At 33.2% G+C, this 21,099-nt stretch overlaps 1 non-coding gene across 8 annotated transcripts in view; it reads right to left on the bottom strand.

Moving 5' to 3' along the window:
- LOC116277668 (uncharacterized) overlaps nucleotides 1–21,099 on the bottom strand; it is a 299,305-nt gene that overhangs the window by 149,923 nt on the left and 128,283 nt on the right. For 6 of the 8 annotated variants that reach the window (XR_012075489.1, XR_012075482.1, XR_012075484.1 and 3 more), the window contains 2 exons: nucleotides 15,612–15,694; nucleotides 12,159–12,249 (listed from right to left, as the gene is read on the bottom strand). This is a non-coding gene — a transcript (uncharacterized protein). Of the gene's footprint in view, nucleotides 1–7,379; nucleotides 7,426–12,158; nucleotides 12,250–15,611; nucleotides 15,695–21,099 lie in introns of those variants that run through there. The other 2 variants (XR_012075487.1, XR_012075483.1) reach the window with 2 other exon arrangements.

The raw sequence follows: 21,099 nt of genomic DNA, 5'->3' as shown, positions 1-21,099 counted from the left end.
CCAACCAGCAACTACAATTGGTGATATTACTTCCTTAATTGAATACTAAACCACCATAATCTGCTACTGTTAGTTTTTCTTTATCAGAAGACAGAAGGATGAATTAAAGGAAGGTAAAGATTGGTATAACTGACACCACGTCATTAAGTCACGGATAGTAGTACTAATCTCTACCCTTCCACCTGAGATGCAATATTACTTCTGATTTATTATTTTGAATGAGGTGGACAATGCAATTTCAAGGTTTTCCACTTGACCTTACATAGAATGGGCTCAGAAACTAGGGAAGTAACTACAGGATGGTACTCTGGACTTGTTGGACCCAGTGTGAGACAGACTTGGGTTAAGACCCCATTTACTACCTGGCTTTCACAAATTCCCACACTAACAGGAAATTAGGATAGCAGAGTGACACTATATTATCCCTCGAGGGATCTGAAATCCAGTTATTTTTCTACTCTTATAGAAGAGTTTTTTGGGGTGTAGGGAGGATGGCCATAAGTTCATTAGGGAAATATTGGGGGATGGACACTGCAGGAGCTTTCATTAAGGGGTTCTGTCCTCTCTTCAGTTATGGTCTCACATTTTAGGAAATCTCTCAGATCTGTAAGCTGGATCTTACAGTGCAGCCACTGAGCTCAGCTCTCTGTTCACCAAATCATGACCTTTTTTGCTTATGTAAGTCAAGCAGAAAACCCTATTGGCAACTGTTTCCATTTCCTTTGGAATACAAAGGCCTATCAGCCACTGTTTTAGACCTCTGTGAGCAGGTGCTTTTTGTTCAGCATTATGATTACACTGCCTTTTAGGAAGAACGTGACATTTCACTAGCAAGTGCTGCCATGTGGCCTCCACTACTTTAGAATTCCATAGTTTTTCACTGCGTTAGAGAGCTCATGTTCCTTAAACATCTCTCCCATTGTCAAACCTGATCTACAGTGAATCATCACTAGTGTCTCAATTATTTCCCATTCCCCAACCACCAATAATCTATTCCTTATTCCTTTAATGAAAAAAATGTCTTCACCCCCTAGGGAAACAGAATCAGCTAGTGACATAACCCATGCTGATAAGACATTCAAATACCCAAAAGGCAGTTGCACATGCAAATTTGGATCTCACCGAAAAATACTGATCTTTATTTCATCCTCAGTTATAATTAAGCTACTTTAAAAATAAAGTTCTGGGTATAAGTTTCAGGCCAGTCTGTCTCTAATTGTGGATGTCTGTTTTTCCAAAACCCTTCAAATGTGACTTCTGGCTTTCACATCATGTCTTGAATTGGTAGTTGGCTAAACTGAAGTTATCATTCCCATTCTTCAGTGCTTTGATTGCACTAAAGCAGCAATTCCATCATCTTTCAAGTTGCCACCTAATGACTTTAAAGAATATGTAACATAGAAGCTGAATCCTGTTGGTCTGGTGTCTTACTGAGGACTATTGCCCAGGAGATAGACTCTCAGTAGTTCTGAGAACTGTTCCAAAGTGATAAGAGGGGAAGTCAGTATATACGTGATTTTAGCAAAGGGGGTACATGCAACCACGCTCACATCTTGATAGAAGGTTACTGCTGGTTGCGAGGAACAGATATCTTAATTAATGGTTTTACTGCCTCTCTATGTATGGGATGATGCAAGAGTTTTGATTCATAAAATTTTCTGCTGAAATATCTAATATCTAAAAGCCTGTTCTGTCAGTTTTCCCAGAGCACAGAGTGTGTTATTCCTGATTTCTGCCCTGAACTCCTTCCAGGATGTGTTGAAGATCAGCAACTGGAGTGACTAATGACTCAATCTTTGTAGAGCCAGATGACTGGCTACATTCTTTAACTGGCCCACTGCTGCTACTATCTCAAAACTAGAGTTATAATATAAACCAATATATCTCTTTTTCACTTGTAACTCATCCCAGTTCCTTCACTTGTGACAATCTTAGTCATTTAGATGCTACAACATGCTAGGTATTATTAACTAACTCCCTACTTTCCAAAAACAATAGTTTTTGTGTCTTCCAGAACCACTCCTGGGAATGACTGTATCAGTGAGAGATCCTCCAGATGCTGACACTGATTTGAGAAACAAACAAAAAACAAACAAGCAAACAAAAAACTTATGTGAGTGGGGAAATAACCCAGGGAAAGGAAGTAAGACATGGATCTGTTGTAAGCTAGTTACCCCTGTGAGCAGCCAGAGATGATGTCTACTGATTCCCCGGTACTAGTGTAAACACAAATGAGGGGTGAGAGTACTGGGATATTTAAATCCTCATTCTGTGAGTCAGTGTGGAGGGCTGCTCCTGGAGAGCGTGTATTCCTGTAGCATATTCAGCATGCCACGGAGGAAGTGAGGTAGACTCAAGCAGTCATAGGAAGTTACAGAGAAAAATGTGAGTGCTGGCATTGAAAGCTGCACTAACATGGGAAGGCCCAGGGCATGAGAAAAGAGCTCAAATAGACAGCATTAGCTATTAGATGCTTTAAATTTTACTTCCCATTCAAACTTAACAAGAAGGTTAGGAGACAGGTATCTCTGTAGCCTTTACTATGAAGAAGAAGTTAGATATAGACAGATTAAATAACTTTCCCCAAATCATCTGGTATATAGTAGGCGTGCGAATCAGAAACCAGAAGCTTAGTTTCTACACTACAATGAGTGACATTTCCACATTTTTTTGATGTAAAATATACATCTGTGGTAACTGTAATTTAAAAATAATTAGTGGGGCTATAGGGGAGCAAAATTTGCCACCCTGAAATGTCTCTTTGGCATGTGGATTATTTTGAACTGAAAACAATGAAGACCAAAAAGACTCAGGAAGAAATTTTGATTTTCCCTGAACTGCCTAAAGAATACAGGCAGAGGACCTGTTCTAGGAAGGGATCTGACATCACCAATAAGTACAGAATGATCTAGGTGTGTAGACAGGGAGGAACCTAGCAGTCTGTTAAAAGTCCTCTGTGTCCTACAGTCTCTGTATGACCCAACAGACATTTATTTACCAAATAACTGCTTTTCCATCTCCATGTCAGTCTGAAGTCCCAAACCACTACTAAGCCTGTAGATGAAAATGGTATTTAAGATGAGGCCATGTTGGTGAGTCACTCAATTTTCCTGGGTCTCTCCCATGTATATATATTATTAAACTTTTGTTTAATTTTATCCTGCTAATTTGTTTTATGTCAATTTAATTTTTAGACCACCCAGAAGACCTAGAAGGGCAGAGGAAATTTTCTTTACCCCCAATACTACAATAACACAGATAAAATGTTAAACTGTATTCTTTTTAATGTGATCCAAGTTAGCCTTTGAATAATATATTTAACATCTAAAACCAACAGAAATGATGAACTATTAACTGGTATTTGAATATTCTAAAAAAATCAGGCAATCAATACGTAAAAATATACAGTAGTATTCATCAACACAGACCATGCTCTTCATATTGAAATAAATTCCTCTAGCAGTGTTGTGGTATTTAAAACATTTCACTGACAGAAATTGCTTTATTTTCACAGTAATCTTTATGAAAGGATAGTTTTCACTTGTTTGTTTGAAAAATTTCTCACCTCATTAAAAGTATTTCTGAGAGCAAAGAATTCTGCCACAATTTAGGCATTCTTGGTGTATAAACCAATCATAAACTGGAAATGTTTTTAGTCATCTTAAATGACTGAATAGAGCAAAGCTGTTTTTGTCTGATCCTGATGTCTCTGATCTTAAAAACTCTTCTTCATACTGTGAATACAACCTTGTTTTACTATTGCTAAGTGAGTCAATATTAGTCTGTTGACCAAAATGCCAATTTTAAAAAACGACAAGTAATATGAATTCTTCTAGAAATAGTTATACTTGGACATGTAAAAATTATTTTCAATTAAAATACGTTTAAGTTTTCATCGGTAGTGGTCATGTTTCTTCATCTCATAGTGACTTTGTTCAAATGATTTTAAATTTAATTAGCTCTGTTTCCATTTGCTGCTTATCTTTTTATCCTCAGCACCCAGAGCCAATTGGATTCACTCTTTAGCATTTCCTCATAGCCCTGCCCCAATTTATATTAATAAAATAAAATAAAATATTTAAGTTTTAGCCTCTAAATTTATATGGACCAATAATTGGTACATATTTTATTCTAAGGTACATCTTGAGGTAAATTTTTTAAAAAATTATGCTAAGGTGTTGCTTTGATTCAAAAGGGACTGGCCTTCTTTTCGAATTTTCCCAGCTACTTTCTTTTTAACTAAGATCCAATGTATAATTTTACAGCTTTATTTATATAAGCTCCTTGGCATTCTAAGAGTAAGTAAGGAGTATCAGTTGATGGATCTAAAAGCATGGAATAGTGTTATCAGATTGACTTTTCTTGATTAATCTATGTAAAATAGGTCTGTTCTAGAATATAGGATTTATTATTATTCAGTTATGGTGAGGCTGCCATTGAAAAGAGAGTTTATGACCCAACGTGCTTTTATTTTGAAATAGAAGGGGTCACTCTGCCTTGAAGGGTCACACAGTAGAATGCAGAGATATTAATGGGGCAGGCAGGCAGGTGAGGGACTGTAGGAGAGCCTTTACTGTGGTTTTAGAGGGAAGGGATGGGCAAGGCAGGGCAAGCAGCCTAAGCAGGTTTAGGATTGGCTGGTTTGGATAATTTCATCAAACTCTAGAGTATGGGGACTGCCCCTCACTGTCTGATATGTGGCCCTAGGGTGATCAGGGAGGAAGATAGTAACCCAAATGTAAAAGTCAATAAAGAAGAAAATTGGAATGTATGGGGGCTGTATTGTTTAGTCTGTATATGCTCACCGGAGAATCATTTGTCTGTCTAGGAATTGGCCAACCCTGGGTGGTCAGAAAGGCCCCACAAGTCAAAGCATCAGATACAGAAACTAGAAAACATGGTTAATAAAATGTCCACGCTGTCTCCATTTTTATAGCATATGGCTCACAAAACTGAAGGTGAATTTCTTACACACTTCGTTTACTTATACCAATTCTTTTATGTCACTTTTATATGCATCATTTTTGTGTGTGGGCACGTGTAAGTGCGTGTGCAAGTAAGTATGTGTAAGTGCATGTGCAAGTTAGTGTGTGTGTGTGAGTGTGTGTGTTTCAACACACTGATTGCCCACTGTGGATTAGGTCCCTCTGAGGAAACACAACTGCCACCCAGATTTTTGGATGATGTGGTGATCACCGTGTTAATACATCTGACCCACTGAGTAATGAAATTTGTTTTGGTGTTCAACATAAATATTTATCTTACGTAGTGTCTTTAATACTATTCTCAATCAATAAGAATTTCTATATTAATAAATTATTTGCAGACTATGTAAATGCTTTTAAATTTACTTATGATTCAAATGTCCCCATGAGTTCTAATCCTTCAAGGTCATCTTTACTTTAAACATTGTAAGAACTAATTTGAGTATTCATTTTCACTTCCTTTCTTACTTGTATTTTTAGGTCCTGAAGGCAGTGTATGGGTGAAGGGGTTACAAAACAGTGGTCTTCATTTTCACCAAAATTCTGTGTCTATTACATGTTTGACCCTTGCTCACTATTTCCCTTTTATGGCTGCTGTCCTGCCTCTGCTCTACTTTAAACTGAGTGTGGAACAGTTTCCTTTTCATTACCCAAAACAAGAGCTATGTCATACACCAGTAACAGTCTTTATTGAAGGTTTGGTGATATACCGCATAAATAATGCACCTCATTAGAAACAACTTTGGGTTGAAAGGCAGATACAATTGTTTTTCAGAATTAACTAGTCATCTCTCACCACAAGGAACCCTGGGGAATTTCTCCTTTCTTATCTCCACAGAGTCCTAGCTCACTAACTGTTCATTTCTTCAAATTTCTTTCCCTTGACAATGACCCCCGATGCCCCAACTAGCTCACTTTGAAAACATAATAGTCTTTCACTTTATTATGCAGATCAAAATATTTTTTCATCTAAAATTGCACTTAATGAAATTAGCCATGTAAATTCATACCAACAATAAGAATGCCACAAACATTATTATAACAAGAAGAGGAAAAAATCAACACACTTTTATAAAGCAAAGACCTATCTCTTTCAATCTAGTGACTGAATATAAATAACCAAAGCTCCAGCCAGCTTTTAAAGTAGTATTCCTTCTTCCTAAACAGTATGCATTATGCAAAATTTGCCACTGGATGTAACATATATTACTGGGAACAAAGTTAACCTGGAAATGTTTCGCAAAGTCACTTTATCACTGTTAAGAGACTTGAACAGGAAAACCTTAATTATGAATAAATTCAAATCAAATAAATTTGGTCCTGGAGGTCTTGGAGCATTTTTTCCAGTTTGATCGCTCCACTATTCCCTCTCAGAGCATCTTGTAAACTTTTCCTTATAGGACTTTTTGTAGCTACGCAATTATAATTGTGTGCTAATATTTTACGTGTCTCTCCTTTGCTAATCGAATGGCACAGAGCAGAGGTGACCTGTCCTATCCACTGCTGTATTCTCAATGCTTAACAGAGTATGTATCTCTTGGAAGGACTCTCAGTACATGAATGAATGAAAGTTTGTAGGTTGAAGGATAAATGTGTTCATCAAAATACTGTTTTAATAATCAAAGCTTCTATTTACTGAGGACACAATGTATGTCAGGAAGTATGTTAAGTCCTTTTCACTCATACAATATATTTTAATTCTGACAACCACCTCACAATTATTATCCCAATTTGCAAGTGGAACCCAGGTAGAGTTAATAAAATGTTGCCAGGTGGTGACCAAGCTGAGACTTGAACCAGACTGGCACACTCCAAAGCCCGAGCCCTGTACTGTCTATTGCTTTTCAATATATGTTTTGAAAGTTACATCTTATTGTAAGAAGTTCGATATTAAAGCGCCTTTTTACTCTCTACACCTAGAGACAGTGAATACTATTGTTGTATTCCTGCTGTTCTATTTTCTTTATGTAAAGTTCCTCAACAAAGACTAATCTCCCAGTCAATCTTGAAATTATCCTTTAGAGTTTGAAGCTATTTGTTATATGTGCTTCTCACTCCTTTTAAAATTCTCTCTGCTATCTGTTAGTAGAAGAAGCAAACAGTGGAGCCACACCCTGGTTCCTTTATTTTCTTCATACTCAAAAAAAAAAACATGAAGCTCATCCTCACTCTTGTGATCTCATAGCTCCAGGAAAATTACAAATTGCTGATTTCCCCAGAAAGGTCAAGAAACACCAACAGAAATGAACTTACACTGGATAACTTTGACCAAAGTTTCAGTAAAGGTATTCCCTAAACAGTTGTGCTGTCAAGCATATCGTCATGTCCTCAAATTGATTTCAGACCTAAGGAGCCTTGGCTATCATCTGGGAAATGCTAGAGTGTAATTTACTTACCCAGCTCTGAGGAGGATCTGGTCTTCAACATCATACTTCCTTTCCTGAATAATTAATGATGATTAGGCTTCAATTATCTTTCTTAGACTAACATATAGTGTTACTAGTGCAGAATTTGAAATTTTTATTTATTTTATTCTTACATCAGTATATTTTAACTAACGATTTAATGAAATTTTATTTTGATTTTTCCTATTGTTTAGTGACTATTCTTCTAATTTCAAGCAGTGTCCTTGGATAATTTTTGAGTGGAAAAACACTTGTGTCTTTTAAAACTTTCTGTAATCTGCTAAATACTAGTAAAGATACTGAATAAGCAATATTAATTTATTGATTTTTAAATTAAATATATTTATTTTATTTATTAATATTAAATTTCATTTGATTGTCAAGATAGTCATGCTCTTATATTTGCATTATAAATAGCACAATGCCACTTATTCTTGGAGCAGTAATAGCTTATGGTGTCTTTTAAGACAACATTATGAACAAGGGACAACTGTTAGACTATTTAAAATGGACTTTTATAAATCAGTAAAACTAACAAACATGATTTTAGTGAAAACTGGCTATTCATGTACACTAAAGTTTCTCTCAGCATAAATCAGTCAGATCATATGACAAAACATAGTATTCTTGAATCATGATACTATTCAGTCTAGTTTTACTCAATCTTAATGTCAATGGCTTTCTTAAAAATTATTATTATAAAGTATTTTATATGCAGTTTGAGAAGCCAGATTATTTGACAATGCCATAGTGAAGTAAATCATTTCAGAAATAATTTACAGAAAGACCTGTTATTAAGAATGCATTATTTTGATCTATTTTGTTGTTACCTTCTCACTATTCTTTCAGTCTCTGAAATAATTTTTCATCTGTTTTCTTTGCTACTGTAAAAACAATCTTGATGATTTTTAAGCCATTGTGTTGAGAACTATAGAACTATTTAGTCAGTCTCACCAATTCAGTATTTATGTATTGTCTTAATATTAGGCAATTATAACAAAAATCTGGCCTCTGCATAAATCTGACATAATATAGGCACTAAACATTCTCATGTGTTTATATGCTTACTGTTCTTGTTCATTTCACCTCGTCTTATTTTGTATACTTTCATTTCCTGTGTTTTATTCAATTGCACATGGATCATTCCTGAAAACTGAGTATGTATTAGGTCACCTAAGAAAATTTTAATTAAGTTCCACAAATTCCAAAAATGAAAAAAAATTTTCTGATCACAAGGCCATGATCTATACATTAATAGTTAATTAATGTAAACTATTAATAGTAAATAATAGCAAATATTAATATTATTAATAATAGTAAATATTAATAGTTAATATTAATTAAAAGAAAAAAGATTCTTCTTTGAAATTTATGATCTCTTTATTAAGTGACTTCTGAAGAAACACAAACTATAAACTGAAATTGAAGAATTAATTTAAAAAATGATAACACATCACAATGTATTAGGAGCATTTAAAAGAATCACATGGAGAAATTTTAATTGTTAAAATGATTTAACAATTAAAATTTATAAATTGAATAAAATGACTAATAAAAAGTTAATTTCATACCTCTATGCAAATACATTTAAAAACCTAGATGAAATGACTTAATAATATCACCCCCCTACAGATGACATTTTAATTATAAGAATAAATTGTACCTTTAAAATAGAGAGGCCTGTGGACATCACCTTAACCAAGTGATCAAAATTGACATTGCCGATCATAGAAATCATCTGACATTTATGTCTCCTCTTATGTGATGCAATGGAAAACAAAAACCACCTTGGTTTGAGCAGCCTTGCAAAGTATATTTGTGTGTCTGTATGTATGTGTGTGTGCATCCTCAATCTAATGTTGAAACAATCAAACACAGCAAGTATGATCCCTTCTGTAAGGCAATGGACTAGACCACTAAATACTGCAAATGTCATGAAACACATTACAAAATTAAAAATGAAAATTTATATATACATGCATATTGACTATATATTGAACAACTCATTTGTTTGTTTATTTATTTATTTATATATTTATCAGTGTCAAATCCCCAGGAGTGATCATGGTATTGTATTAGTGGACAAACGTATTCTAAAGAATTTAATGAAGAAATATAACTAGGTCTGCAAATTACTCTCAACTTTTTCAGCAAGAAGGAAAAAAAGATACAAAAGATGGGGACCAAATGTAGCAAAATCTGGCAAACCAGTAACATTTTGTGAACCTCTGTGGAGGGTATACAAGTGTTTAATGTCCCTTGAACTTTCTGTAGTTACACAGAATCTCAAAAATTTGGGTAAAATGGACCAATCTAAAATAAAATAAAATGTAAACTATTTATACAAATTTTTCATAATAAGACATACATTCCTTAAAGTATACAGTAATTTTTTAGGACCATAGTCATGATATAATTCATAGATTTAATAACCATATCCTCTCTCTTCTCTGTAACACACCCCCCCACACAAACACATACACCATAATTAAACTTGAAATATGCACCATGTAATCTTGTTTTACTTTCTCCATTTTAGGAATACTGATTGGTACTTATTGGACAGGAGAAAAACTGGATTTTTTTTTAACTCAATAAAGAATTCCTATTGAGTAAGAAAAAATATTATCAAAAGGCTAAAGCACAGCTAAAGGCAATCAACAGTACTTGAACTAACAAGCTTCAAATATAGCTAATGGCATAATCAACACTGAAAAGCAGGTTCATTATGGAGTGTTTGGATTAAGGTCAACGAGTGTAGGGCAGCATTTGTGCTATTGTGACAATGTGCAATCCTGTCATTCAACTATTCCATTAGAAACAAAAGGTAGGCAGGGGTTCCCTCCTCTTATTTTTTATAGCTGTAGTCATTATCAGTCCATATTGAGGCTAAGTGCTTACCCACTTGAGCTGTTAATTTCAATTCCCAAATGCCCACACAAACTTTCAGCTAGCAGCATGACTTGACATTTAAATGAAAAGATCTCAAAAATCTCTAAAAGAGTTAATCTCCTTATTAAGATTGGCTTAAAGAAAAACAATTTTGATGAATTTAATATGTAGCAATTATTTCTTCCTGGAACCCATTTTGCCCTTTTGAGGTTTTATATAGTAGCACTATTATGCAAAGCCTTCATTTCTAGACACCGAATTGTGTTAACATATGTCACAATACCTAAAATCCAAAAATGTATGCATTTCAACATATTGCAAAGCACCTGAAGGACATTATAAATATTTTAGATGCTGTCATATTCCTTATTGCATGCAAATATCCTTTATTGTGAGATATGTGAGATAAACATTCTGCCTAGGTGATATCTATCAATAAATAAAAAGTAACTACCAAGAGAAAAGAGCATCAAAATCAGATGAAAGGTGAGTAAAGATGATGAAAAGCTTCCTTCAATCATAATACCTTTGTTTGCACTGAGAAATTTTAAATTGAAATTATGAAGCATACACTCTCTGGTTATTTAATAAAGTTTGTAGAGGTATTATATGCTAGCAAATACATAGTTAATAATACTCAGTAATATTCTTATTACTATTATTTTGTGACTTAGGGCTTTTTCTAATTGTAAATCATGTCTAATAGTCAGTGAAGAAGAAACCCAGGCATTGTTAAGTATCCAACATTTTACTACCTTCAGTAACAAATAAAGAAGTAAAGAAAGAACAAAGTCAAGAAAAACAACTTTGACCAGCCCTAATAATTGCATTTTTCAGGTTGAAGAAGCCAAAATTCAAAACAAATGAGCAAAACCAGCTGGCATTTCTTACTACATTTGAAGATATCCAACTAGAGATATGTAATAGGAAGGACTGCCCAAATCATGTAGAGAAATTAAATTATCGCTGAAGGTTTCGTAGTTCTGATTCAATGTGTTCTACTAGAGTAGGTCTGAGAACTGTGTAGATCTAGAAATATTGTAATAGACTATCTGAAATATGTCAAATATATGTGATTGAATCTTCAGGTTTCAAATAACTGGACCAGATACAAGCAACTTGTTCTACAAGGTACTGTGTTCATAATGCTTAATTAAATCACATGGAATTGTAGGATTCACTTATCATCACACTAACATTTCCCTAGCTATTGATTCCAACTTTGTTGTACATTCAGCTACCTCTCTTTCTTTTAAATTGTAATTATCTTTCTTAAAATACAAGTCAGTCAGCCAATTTAGCTGTGAAATTCTCTAGAGAGGGCTCTGCCTTAATTTCAGTTTTTGTAGGTTTCTGTGATCAGTGGTGGTAAAACATCCAGTATCTACATTCCTTTATATTCCAGAAAAAACAAATATTTAGCCTCTGCATTCATATGACACTTCGAAAATACTAGCATACCTTTATTTGTAAGTTTAAGTTATTGCAATATTTTGGTTGTAGTTCAAAAATGAAATGTTGAAATTTATATCTGGATAAATTATACAGTTACTATTTTCCCCTTATTTCTTATCTCTCTGTACTGTTCCATTTCCTTTATTTAAATTTTTTGCTTATAATGTTTGTGTATATATTTTATTATTACAAAAGTTTGGTTACTCTTCCTCAGAGTCATTTTAAATATCCCAGTGAGACAGAATTGAATGACCTGGGTGCTGGGCTCTGTACTTCATCTCTTATTCATGGCTTCCTTTTAAGATTTAAGGAATTTGTTCCTCTTGCTCTTCTATTAGACTAGAAGCAATTAAAAGCAGGAAGGAAAATCCTTTCTGTCCCACAAATACTTGACAAGTAGAAATATTAAATTTGTACTTACTGAGTGACAAAATTTTCTAGTTTTCCACAAGTCAGCTAACCCAGATGGTCTCATGATGTTTCATTTTTAAAAATTGTCCAATGAATGATTTCTGTCAAATGAATCACGAAAATATATTTAGTTGCATGTATGTGTGTCCTCAAAACAATGCTGTCAGTCTGTGATACACAGAAGATCAGTTTATCAAATATCATCTTTTAATTCATGCCTCCTAGCCTTGCGCCTGCTTCATATGAAATATTAAACAAATACTGAATAAAAGAATGGATTAATGTTTCCCTGATTTCCTGGTCACTCTGTCCAGAAGTTTCCTCTTCTTTTATGAATGCTTACATGATTTTTACCATTAATATTTCACTCTGTTGCTTTGTACTGATGTTAACTGCAATTTTACTATCATTATCATGTATTATTATTATTGCTATTATTATTACTATTATTGCTATCCTATAGTGTAAGATCTACAAGTAATCATCATTCACCATCACTTTATAAACTACTGTTTATAAATTATGATGTGCATGCAGTACAATGAAATCTAAGTTTAACAGAATGTCCATTTTTCCTTACAGCATAACAAAGTACTGTATTATGCTTATATTAGACTCCTGCATTGAGGAGTTTGTTTATATCCCCAGAAGCACTGATGGAGATGTTGGGAAATGAAAGGAATCCAATGAAGGACATGTTATTGACAGATTATTACCATATACAACTGGATCTTGATCTTAATGCAGACATTTGGGGCATATGTATAAGATGCTTCAACATTACGCTACCATGAAGGAGAAAATTGGCATAGTCATTGTCCAAATGTGGTATGCATGAGACTAGTGAATTCTAAAGAGACATGGATTGAGCACCAGGAGTATCTGTAGTAATTTCTAAAGAATGGGAAACACTTCTTAGAGTAATTTAAAGAGAGAGAGAAGAAAAGCTGTGGTTATAGTGACCTTTCAACCATAAGGATCTTAAACTTCACATTAGGGAAGTCAACTTGCTTTCCAAAGATAAACATTCAATTTAGACAGCTAATTATGATTAATAGGAGCATGATGTATAAAACTTACTCCTGTCCTGATCATTTTCATATTTGCCTATATCTATCCTAAGACAAATTCTATTAGAATTTAATTATTTATAATTATACATGATACATATTTATTTGATATAATTTATATATTTAATATATTTAAGTATATAATATATAATCATTTTATATAATCTATAATATATATTATAGATTATTAAATATATGATTTTAATATAGTTTATAAATAAATTTAAAATAAATTTAGTATTTATATTAGTAAGTTAATTTATCCATTAACATTTCCTCTTGGTGGTAATGGACTAAGAGAAAAAAATTAATTACTTTTTTGAGTTACATTGATTTTCCTTGCCTTGAAATCACAACTTTGCATTAACATCATCATAATATTGAAGTGTGTCAATATGTTTCAATTGAATCTTACATAGTTAACCTTATTTGCTTAACTGATTTATTGAAAGTGATTTCTTTTTAATAAAGTCTTGCTAATTTTCATAATGGCTTCACTTCAGAATCTATCTGAATCATTTAACACGTTTTGCTTTTAGCTCTAAATGTGCTAGCTTTTCACCATTACAAACATTATGTGTATTTGAACAAATAACAAGAAAATCTGAATGGATGAGCAAGTTTTTTCATATTTCTACAATTCTTTATGAATATTTCTATTATCATGTAGTACCACATAGTATTATAATTATCTCTTTATCTGTTGTCATCCATTTTTACTTGGCAGTGGATATCATAGAATAAACATAATTTTTTATTATTCTATGCAACTTCAACATCTGATACAGATTCCAAATAGCTAATGTATAAAAAATTATTGAAGGATAGAAAGAATGAATGAATAACTAACAGCCACTTTAAATCATCTGCTGGTTAAGTATTTTACCCTTTTATTGTAATAGAGTAGAATATCCATGGATTTGCTTTGAGAATTATTGCCTGCCTGTAACACACAGGCTACCATCTGTCTAGGTGAAAAAGAAATCATTTTGCTGATACCCAGCTTAAAAACACAATTTAAATATATGGACTGTCCAAATAAGCCAACTCATAGATAATACAAATGTTAATATTTATGTCAAAGCATTCAGTTGAACATGAAATGGTAATGTATCTTGTAGACAACATTATTTAGGGGCTGCAAATTAGCAGTGGAATGTACATAAACATATCTTTTCTTTAGCCTGTAGAATGCTTAATATTCTTCGAATTTAAATACTTGTAGTTGGGACAACGTGCTTTGGTTCACCTCTAACACTACCAGTCTGTTTTGAAGTAGAAATTCTAAAGCTGCTCCACAGACTTCCTTTTCCTTCTTGGTCATTGATATAATTTGAGTTTGTAAATATGTGACACCCTGAATACTATGCAATGCCAAAGTAAATAGTTATTTACTACTTCACTCCAATGCCTCATTTTAACAGACTTAACCTGCGGTTTCCACGTCACATAAACAATCTTACTCCACAGCATTTCCTTGCAAGTATCATTTAAAGTTTATTTCATGTCATTTTATGAAAAGCAATTTTATAGATCAAAATAAAATACATGTACTGCAAAAGTACTGCAATACAGAAAATATTTACAAAACACAATTAAAGAATAAAAACATGAAGGTGAATTTCCTCTTTTTTAATCTGTCATATCCAAATGTTTTCGATACTCTGGTTCTCAGCTGGAGTGATTTTTGCCTTCCAGAGGACATCCGGCAGGTCTGGAGACTTTGTCATATCTAGGAAGGGGATGCCATTGGCATTTACTAGGTAGAGATCAAGGATGATCCTAAAATCCTACAATGCGCACAACAGGCCCTTTCCCCACCCTGACAAAGTTATCCAGTCCCAAATGTCGATGATGTATAGGTACGGAATCCTTGCTGTAGAGTAGATAATATCAAGGTATTTATTACATTTGCCAAGTGTCTAATCCTCTATGTATCTCTTTGGAAAAATAAAAGAAAAAAAAAAAACACAGTTCTCTGTTTAAACTTACTATCTATGCAAGAAGAATAAACTGATATGCAGAAAATAGTGACAACCCTTTATTACCAACAAACCAATTATGTTGAATTAATAAGGCAGATTTAGCCTGTACCAAGAGAAGATCAATTGTTGGGAATCTTAAAACAAACTGCATTTTTTTTTCTCCTTTAATAAGAAGAATGGAAGAAGAAACTGCTGGTATTATTTTAGCTGCTCAGCAGTGGCAACCTTATTACAGCTCCCTGTGCCTTTGCTTCATGGGCTCAAGATTGCTGCTGCCTCTTTAGGCAAGAGAATGATGGAAGAGGGGAGAAAAAGGTGTGTGTGTCAGGGGGTTGTGCCATTGGTAATCATTCTCTTTTACCAAGAAAAATGAACTTTTCCAGAAGCTCCCAGCCTATTTTTACTTACATTTTAGTAGCCAGAAGTACATCACATGATAAGGGACGCTGGGAACGCAATTACTTAGATTTTCAAACTCAATACTGCAGGGGCTGTGAAGAAAATAGTTAAGACTGTGTTAACAGCAAGTTTCTGCTACAAATAGATATATTTGTGTTACAGCTTACAGAAGGAATAAGAGTTTTGCTTTCAACTGAAAAAAAAGAGGGATCCGAGTTATATGCAAATACTTATCCAAAATGGATAATATAAAGGATAAAAGCAAGACAGCTTCCCACACAAGCACTACAGACCCAAAGCTTGGCAAATTTGTAATCACAGAAAACACTATGTCTTTATTCTTAATTTAAAGCAACAGAAAAATGTGACAATAAAACACATGTTTATATATACTGCCACATATTTACTTTAATAAGTTTTAGAATTAATTTGATCAATTTACCTTTCAAAAATGTTTGTATTTTTCCTTCATAATACACATAAAAACAAATATTTATAAATACTAATAAAACCTAATCAACTGTCAATCGATCTGAATCTCTTAATCAAGTCTTACTGTTTCTGGTGATTGATGTTAACTGTTTATGTGACTCTGTTGAATAGCTTATGTTCTTGATTAAAAAAAAAAAAACAGTCAACTCAAAAACATATAAGGGCAGCATATAGTCCCATATTAAACCCTTTGCTTATCAAGAACCAGAAAAGCCTTATGTCTGCATTTTACTATACACCTGTATCCTGTTTTCTGCATCTCAGAGAAAAAAATCTCATCTCAAGATCCCACTGGCATAGGTCACTATTCAGTGGAAAAGCAGCTGTAATGACTCCAAAGAAAAATCAAAAATGAAGATGGTAAAGGTCAAAGCCACTGATAGGAGTCTTACTCCTACAGGCAATGCAGGTTCTGTAATATCAACCAAAGTTCCCTGAGAGGGTTCACTTTACTGATGCCTCCTTTGGTGTTGCTATGGCCTTCGTTGCTAGGGAACTACCCAGTCAAAACCATTTCCTAAAGGAATGGCGTGGTATTAGTGCTGAATCATGACCTGAAAAGAGTAGTAATATCATTTAATAATTCCCAGAGGCTACCAATCCTTGTTCCACTTTCAGCTCAGTCAAATTAAAAAACAAAAAAACAAACAAAAAAAACAGTTGTTCAAAACAGAAGTCAATTTGAGATGGCCTCAAGTAGAAGATTTGTGTGTCATGTTATTAAAACATTTTATATTTTAGCAGTCAGTTCTTATAAACTGTATCAAGAAACAATGCAGTATTCAAAGATTTGAGGGCATAATACTTATTTGAATGAAGTAGAAAATCTTTTTTCATAATTGTGTCTAAAGGATGCTTATGTTAAAACAAAAAGTGGACACATTTTGAGCCATAATAAGTTATAAGAAATTTAAGATTATTGATTCTTTTTAGCTATCTTGAAGAACTATTTTATTTACAATCCAAAACGTAATCATTGTTTAAAAATCACATCTTAAAAAAAAAAATCTGTGCTCTCTGACTCTACAATTCTTTCAAATGAAACATGGTTCCATCTTCTGATTTATACTTCACCATTGAAATTGTTCATTATGTGTTCTTTTCCACCACCAAAAATATTATAACCATCAGGAATTGTTAACAATTGGTCACCTGATAATCAGAATTCAAAATGACATAACACTTTTGGTCCTACTGAAACTCATTAACTATTTCAATACAAATCATGAACATTAGAATCTCAACTAATAATTTTTCAAATTTGATTATAACATTTTACATGTCTCCTTTGAATTTATATAATAGTCACAAAGCAATTTCATAGACTGAAATACTCTGATTAAAAAGCATCGGTCATGACAAACCTACAGCCAGGATAGTACTCAACGATGAAAAACTCAAAAGCTTCCCACTAAAATCTGGGACAAGACAAGGATGCCCACTATCACCACTCCTACTCAACACAGTCTTGGACGACCTAGCCACCGCAATCAGGCAAAAGAGAGAAATAAAAGAGATCAAAATTGGAAAAGAAGAGGTAAAAGTGTCACTATATGCCGATGACATGTTACTATATACAAAAAACCCTAAGAGGTCCACACAAAAATTACTAGAGCTGATTGAAGAATTCAGCAAGGTAGCAGGTTACAAGATTAACATTCAAAAATCAGTTGCATTTCTTTACACTAATGATGAATCCACAAGAAAAAAAAAGTAAAGAAACAATCCCCTTTAAAATAGCACCCAAAGTAATAAAATACCTAGGAATAAATCTAACCAAGGAGGTGAAAGAATTATACACAGAAAACTATAAACCGTTGATGTAGGAAATTAAAGAAGACTTAAAAAAATGGAAAGATACCCCATGCTCCTGGATTGGAAGAATCAATATTGTTAAAATGGTGACACTGCCCAAGGCAATCTACAGATTTAATACAATCCCTATCAAATTACCCAGGACATATTTCACAGAACTAGAACAAATCAAAATAAAGTTTATATAGAACCATCAAAGACCTAGAACTGCCAAATCATTACTGAAGAAAAAGAAAGAGGCTGGAGGAATAATTCTCCCAGACTTCAGACAATACTATAGAGCTACAGTCATCAAGACAGCATGGTATTGATACAAAAACAGACATGTAGACCAATGGAACAGAATAGAGAGCCCAGAAATGAACCCACAAACTTTTGGTCAACTCATCTTCGACAAAGGAGGCAAGAATATACAATGGAATAAAGACAGTCTCTTCAGCAAATGGTGCTGGGAAAACTGGACAGCAGCATGTAAAGCAATGAAGCTAGAATACTCCCTTACACCATACACAAAAATCAACTCAAAATGGACCAAAGAATTAAACATAAGACAAGATACAATAAAACTCCTAGAAGAAAATAGACGCAAAACATTGTCTGACATACATCTCAAAAATGTTCTTCTAGGACAGTCTACCCAAGCAATAGAAATAAAAGCAAGAATAAACAAATGGGACCTAAGTAAACTTACAAGCTTCTGCACAGCAAGGGAAACCATAAGTAAAACAAAAAGACAACCCACGGAATGGGAGAAAATTTTTGCAAATGAAACCGACAAAGACTTGATCTCCAGAATATATAAGCAGCTCATAGTACTTAATACCAAAAAAAAAAAAAAAAAAAAAACCCAAAAAACCCAATCCAAAAATTGGCAAAAGACCTAAACAAGCAATTCTCCAAGGAAGACATACAAATGATCAATAGGCACATGAAAAAATGATCAATATCACTAGTTATCAGAGAAATGCAAATCAAAACTACAATGAGGTATCACCTCACACCAGCCACAATGGCCATCATTCAAAAGTCCACAAATGACAAATACTGGAGAGGCTGTGTTGAAAAGGGAACCCTCCTAAACTGCTGGTGGGAATGCAGTTTGGTGCAGCCACTGTGGAAAACAGTGTGGAGATTCCTCAAAAGACTAGGAATAGACTTACTGTATGACCCAGGAATCCCACTCCTGGGCATATATCCAGAAGGAACCCTACTTCAAAAAGACACCTGTACCCCAATGTTCATAGCAGTACTATTTACAATAGCCAAGACACGGAAACAGACTAAATGCCCATCAACAGATCACTGTATAAAGAAGCAGCAGTATATTTATACCATGAAATAGTATTCAGCTGTAAAAACTGACAATATAACACCATTTGCAGCAACGTGGATGTTCCTGGAGAATGTCATTCTAAGTGAAGTAAGCCAGAAAGAGAAAGAAAAACACCATATGGTATCACTCATATATGGAATCAAAAAAAAAAAAAAAACCACAAACAAACATAAATACAAAACAGAAACAGACTCATAGACATAGAATACAAACTTGTGGTTGCCAAGGGGGCAGGGGGTGGGAAGGGACAGACTAGGATTTCGAAATGTAGAATAGATAAATAAGATTATACTGTATAGCACAGGGAAATATATACAAGATCTTGTGGTAGCTCACAGTGAAAAAAAATGTGACAATGAATATATATATGTTCATGTATAACTGAAAAATTTTGCTCTACACTGGAATTTGACACAACATTGTAAAATGACTATAACTCAATAAAATGTGTTTAAAAAAAAACATCTGTCATCAGTGTCTCTAAGTTTTACTGCAGTTTCTATAGTAAGAAGACTTAATTAACAAGGATACAACTTTATATGAGGACAAAAGCTAATTTATTTCTCCCTTTTTTCATTTTTTCAAAAAAATCAAAATTTTCCAAAACTCAGGGCTATTTAGTTTATCTTTCATAATGTAGTTGGAAAACTAAGCAAGGCTTAAGAGTTAAAATTATGTGCTTCAAAACAAACTAAAATTATTTAGTAGAATGAACTAGTTCCTATGCTTTGCTCATGTTTATATTTTTAATGTATTTGTTTCTTTCAGTGTCTCTCTTTTCCAAAGTTTCTTTAAAAAGGGAATAAAGGTTTATTTTTCCACAAAATAATATTAGTTAAATAACAGAAAGAAATATGTCTATCTGAGTAATTTAAAGGGAACTTGTATTTGTAGAAGACCCCAAAGCCTGAGGAAATAAAAATGCTTTCAATAAAAGTTAAATATTAATTAGACTGCTGGCATAAATGGTTTACTTTATTAATATTCACTCCTTATGTTATTTTAATATGATGGTGCTATTCACTTGGAGGAAACCTAAACAAAAATTTTGGTCCAGTAAGGTATTGCATAAGGTAACATGTAATATCAAAGATTAAAAATACTACCATTAAACTTAAATTAGATAGTTGTTCTTCTGACACAGTGGCTTAGAAAAATGGCCAACAAATGTGTGTTTTAAGGTAAATTGGAAATAGATCCAAGAAATTTAAACTGAACTGTACAGTGGTTTTTGATTTTGAATTTTCTTCTATGCTTACCTTGCTATATTAATGTTCATTCTACTCTTTTAATTTCTCTAGTGATGCTAATCAGATTCTCAAGATAATTTTTAATGAAAACAATGAGGCTGACATATTTGTACTGATATAAAATTGTCCCAACATATTAAACATTAACAGTACGGTAGAGAATAATGTACAGAATAGGAGTTTATGTACATGGAAAGAATGCACACTATTAGTGTTTTTCAGCAACTGTTACTTTATGTTGAGGTGAAGTGACAACATAGTAGGAGTACATGTTTTGTGGTCAAATTGAAGGTGAATCTAATCTTTTCTATGCCAGAAGATTTGGTTGGAGTCCTTATTTGTAAGACTGGAATAATAATAATAATAATAATAATAATAATAATAATAATAATAATTCATATAATTATTATAATCAAATATGCATGTAAAACATTAGACATATTACACATTAATATTTGCTATGATTTCTCCAAGGTATATGACATTTACATCATCTTAATAGCACTCAGAAAATTAGTAAATGAATTAGATTTAATGTATAAGTAAAGATATTTTAGCACTGATAAAAAGAACTCATATGATTTCAGTCAATTTATGCTGCACTGAC

Source organism: Vicugna pacos, chromosome 1, assembly GCF_048564905.1.
Source record: "Vicugna pacos chromosome 1, VicPac4, whole genome shotgun sequence".
NCBI classification, from domain to species: Eukaryota; Metazoa; Chordata; class Mammalia; order Artiodactyla; family Camelidae; genus Vicugna; species Vicugna pacos.
This window is presented reverse-complemented; position numbering and strand designations above follow the sequence as displayed.